This window comes from Vombatus ursinus, unplaced genomic scaffold (assembly GCF_900497805.2).
Source record: "Vombatus ursinus unplaced genomic scaffold, bare-nosed wombat genome assembly UNPS02010461.1, whole genome shotgun sequence".
In the NCBI taxonomy this organism is placed as follows: Eukaryota; Metazoa; Chordata; class Mammalia; order Diprotodontia; family Vombatidae; genus Vombatus; species Vombatus ursinus.
The window spans coordinates 1,016,304-1,021,405 of record NW_020950239.1 but is presented as its reverse complement, the minus strand read 5'-3'; the positions used below and the strand labels follow the sequence as shown (position 1 = coordinate 1,021,405).

Sequence of the window (5,102 nt, the reverse complement as noted above, 5' to 3'; positions counted from 1 at the left end):
TTTAATTTTGTTTGTTTGTTTGTTTGTTTTTTTAAGGCAATTGGGGTTAAGTGACTTGCCCAGGGTCACACAGCTAGTAAGTGTCAAGTGTTTGGTCTGAGGACAGATTTGAACTCAGGTCCTCCTGACTTCAGGGCCAGTGCTCTATCCACTGAGCCACCTAACTACCCCCTATATTTCTTTAATTTCAACTTACATCTGTACTCCTTCATGAAGTTTTTTGTTATATGATGATGCATTTTTGCATGTTTATTTTTATTTTGCACATTGAAGGTCAGTCTTCCATACCAACCTCCACATCATCCCACCAGCCTTCAGGCTGTCATCCTCATCTCTCTCTCCCTATTTATCATTAGGTGAAACTTGAACTCTGTGCCTTAGATGCCAGATTCTGATAGGTAAAATATGTCTTATCTTTCCTGGAAGCAGGATCCTATGTCACTTATAGGCCATGCTGTTGCATATGTCCCTTCCCCTTTCCCATATGATTTTCTTTTCATTGTTGTCTTCCTCATTAGTACATAACGTCCTTGAGGGCAAAGACTGTATTGCTTACATATTTGAATTTTCAATACTTAGCCTAGTTCCTGACACATAGAAAGCTTTTAATAAATTCTTTATATCTCTTTTTCTGTCACTCTCCTCTCTCTCCCTTCTTCCCTCTGCCTCTGTCTTCTCTATTTCTGTTTGGTTGTTTCTGTCTGTTTTTCATCTCCTCTCCTCTCTTCTTCTGTCTCTCTCTGTCTCTGCCTCTCTGTCTCTGTCTCTCTGTCTCCCCTCTGTCTCTGTCTCTGTCTTTCTGTCTCTCTGTCTCTCTGTCTCTCTCTCTGTCTCTCTGTCTCTGTCTCTCTCTCTCTCTGTCTCTCTCCAGATAGAACTCTCCACCATTTAGGAGTGTCTCCATTCTCCCTCTGTCCCCTGTATTACTCATCATCTCAGTATCTAAGTGCCGTCCTCCAAGGCATTCATCCCTTTTCATATGAACTAAATGTCAGGTGTTTTTCATATTTATTTGCCACTCCTCTCAAATTAAAAACTGATTTGTCTAGTATTGCATTTGTTCAAGGCTTATCTGTTCATGTTGCCTCAATGTCAGTGTCATGTTAAAATATGATAATATTTTCTTGGGATGGTATCATGAGTATAAATTAAGATAGTATAAGAACATTGAAAAGAGTTATAAGAGATTTGGAGGATTACAAATTTAATTATAGCAAGGTTATTGCTGTTGATCGAGTGTTCATATGGCTTGAATAATATGGGAGTCACCAAATCTATTCATTTCAGTGAGATGGCACACTGCCAGGCCTTTCTATGTACCCTGACACTTCATCCTATGGTCTTCTTATTGTCTAACCTGCTTCTATACGTGACAGAAAGCTAGCATTGTCAGCAAACCTACTCATGTAAACTAAGGATCCTTGGGCCTTGCTCATCTTCCAGTGGCAGCACACTTAGATCTCACCACTTTCCATCTGTTCTTCAGCTAAACTTTCTATCTGTGTTCTTTAGATTTAAGTTATCTTAGATTGAAGTTCTTTAAGTTAGATTAAGGTGTTGTTGTGGTTTTTTTTTTTTTTAAGTTAGAGCTTTCAGTTTAGAAATTTTTTACCTTTTTGCTATTGACTATCCAGCCATTAGCACAGTGCTTAAAACATAGCAAATGATAAATAAATGTGATAAAAATACTGAATAAATATAAATAACTCATTCAATCCATGCATATAGGCATATATGCATGCGTACATATATACATACATACTCATATACATAGTCCAGACAAGAAGTAATTCAGACATCAATTTAGAAGGGGAAGGAATTTTGGGGAAAGATACTGAGTCTTGCTTTGGACATGTTGAATTTAAGATGATAATGACACATCTCATTGAATTTGTACAAAAGACAGTTGGTGATGAGGCACTGGAGTTCAGAAAAGAGCCAGGTATCAGTGAGTGCCAGTAAGATAGAAGGTGTAAGAAAGAAAGAGGTTTCAGATGAAAAGAAGTTTATTAATTATGGACCTCATGTTCCCAAGAGCATAGGGGAAGGGATGGGGAGATATAGAATTGGGATTTTGAAGGGAGGGATTTGAGGTAGATGGCATTAAGAAAATAGGAAATTGTGGATGGAAAATAGAGTTGGTACATTGCTTGCCATTGGTTCAAAATCACTGGGAAGATGGGAGTGCAAAAAGGTGAGAGCAAGATAACTATTGAAGAATGAATCCAGGCAGAGCATCAGTAGTTGGAGAAATGCCTCTTAAGAGGAAGAATGTGATTGGACTGTTCAGGCCACTCTATCAAGGTCTGACTTCATGGCAGGAGGTGGTATGTCCTGTGAGGCCCTGACATGAAGCCTTCAAATTATTTTGAGATCACTATACCCAACCTGCAAGGTATATGGTGGTAGGATGCTGGGAAAGAGCTCTAAGTACTAAAGTTCTTCAAAAATGAGTTTTTATTTTGTGCTGGAAAGATTTATTTTTGTGCAAAGAAAGATTGAAGGCAAAAACAAAAGAGAATTACAAAGGATGACAGATAATGTCATGGAAATAATGAACATGACCTTGGACAGAGTTTGAGAGATAGCAGAGGATAGAAGGGCCTGGCATGCTGTGGTCCATGGGGATCACGAAGAATTGAATATTACTGAACAACAACATTTTGTGTGCGGGATTATTATCTTGTGTATTCTTCGATGATCACCCAAAGTGGGATACATGATTTCTTTTTATTAGGTTTTTATTTGTTGTTCACTTTGGGAGAAACAATGACTGCACTAATTTGCCAGTCCCGTGAGAGAGGTTAATCAACTGTTAATCAGTCTTTTTATCCCTGTACTCATCTTGGTTTTATAGACCCAGGAACACATAGTAACTTGGACATTGTATTCCAATCTAATGGAAGCTTTCTGAGGGTAGACGCTCTTTCATTTTTGCTTTTGTATTCTCAGTGTCTAGCATAGATGATTAATAAATGCTCATTGAATTAAGTTGAACTTGTTATGTAGCACTTTTCATAGAACATGGAGTTGGGTGGGCTACCATGCATGTCCCTGTACTCAGTACCTCTTTAGATTATATCTTTGGAGATAGATATAGATACAGATTTAGATAGATATGTATATATAGACAGATATAGATACACACATATACATATATATGTGTGTATATATGTATGTGTATGTGTCCATGTGTATCTATCTGCCAATTTGGTGGAAAATCAATGTTCACCTCCGCATGTGTACATACAATTTTTGAAGACATACCTATAGGAGAGGCCATGTGACATTAAGGTTAGACAGAGAGCCTTGGAGCCAAGAAGACCTGAGTTCAGTCCTGCTTCTAACACATACAGACTGTGTCACCCTGAACAAGTCTACACATATTTCTAAGTCAGAGGTTTCTAACCTGGTGTCAATTAATAGATATCAGGGGTTCCATAAATCTGGATAAGAAAAAAAAAATCATGTTTATTGTCATTGGGTTTTTTTTGTTTCCTTTGTAATCTATGTATTTTATTTTATGCATTAAAACACGTTATTCTGAGAAGGTGTTCATGGATTTTGCCAGACTTCCAAAGGAGTCCATGACATACAAAAAAGTTAAGAACTTCTGCTGTAAGTCTGTAAGTTGAAGAGAAGTTAATAACTTATAATGGTATAGAGAATTTCCTCGTCCTAGGTGCACCCATTATCAATGAACTCATATGACCAATCCCCATCCCCGTCCAATATCTATATAATGAGGGGTTTTAAAATACATTTTAAGAGGACTAGGAACATATTTTTTTTTCTGCTTTAGAAATTAAACACATTTCACCTAGACTTTCTAGGACTCAGTTAACTCACTTTGAAAATGTTATTTTTAGAAAAGCCACATGGTGGCAGAGTTCAGCTAAATATAAAGCTACACTGCTTTTTAAATGGTGGCTCTCACATTTGGTTGTTCTATAAATGCCTTATGAAAGCAGAGATCCTAAGGTAGACCAATCTATGGCACCTTTGATGCTTTAAAGAATTCTAAGATATTAATAGAAATGCAGAGCATGCTAAATGTCTCTTCCTTTTAAATGGCAGATTTCATTCTGAAAGATTCCAAGAGCCTTTTCATTTTCATGAGCCAATGTAAAATAACAAGGATTAAGAATTTTAAAAATAGGTATGCTACATTTGGCTAATGTTATGGGGATTATTTTGGGTTAAGAAATAAATATCACCTCAGGAGAAACTTATTCAAGAAGTGGGAAAAAATCCTTAAATTTATTCAAAAAATATTTGTCAAGAGCATACTATATATCAATGCTTAGCATAGTGACTCGCATGTAGCAAATGCTTAATAAATGCTTACTGACTGAATACTGACTGACTGACTATAAGATCCTGTATTAATGTTGGATGTGCAAAGAAAAAAAAAGCTGAAAAACTTTATTTCTTTCAATGAGCTAACATGCTATGGAAGCACACAATATTTAAAAAGATAAGTAAATAAAAGACAAGAGAGAGAAAGAGAGTCAGAGAGACAGAGGTAGAGAGAGACGGAAACAGAGAGAAAGAGACAGAGACACAGAGAAAGAGAGTGAGGAAGAAAAAGAAAGAGGGGGGAGACAGAGATGGGAAATAGAGAAATAGGGAAAGACAGAGACAGTGAGAGACAGGGTCCTTCACAACTAAAGTAAATTGGAAAGTCTTCTTAAAAGATGAAACATCTAAGCTTATCTTTAAAAAAAAAAAAAACTAAGTGATACAGAAAAGATTAGCATGGTCGCTGTGCAAGGAAGACAAGCAAATTAGTGAAGTGTTCCATATTTGGGGGAAACTAGGTGGCACAGTGAGTCAAGCTCCAGTTTTGGAGTCAGGGGGATCCAAGTTCAAATCTGGCCTCAGACATTTAACACTAACTGTATGATCCTGAGCAAGTCACTTAACCCCGATTGCCTCACCAAAAAGCAAAAAACAAAACAAAACAAAACAAAAAACAAAAACAAAACAAAACAAAACAAAACAAACAAAAAAAAACTAAGGTTTTTAAGAGGCGAAGATTAGGAGGAAATGCATTTCAGCCAATGTCTGTTCAAAAACATGGAGGTGAAAGACTTAAAGGC

At 36.8% G+C, this 5,102-nt stretch overlaps 1 non-coding gene across 1 annotated transcript; it reads left to right on the top strand.

Moving 5' to 3' along the window:
• Positions 1-4,706: 4,706 nt before the first annotated feature.
• LOC114037679 lies at positions 4,707-4,810 on the top strand. Its single transcript, XR_003568485.1, has one exon. It is a non-coding gene; the product is annotated as a U6 spliceosomal RNA (small nuclear RNA).
• Positions 4,811-5,102: the final 292 nt, after the last annotated feature.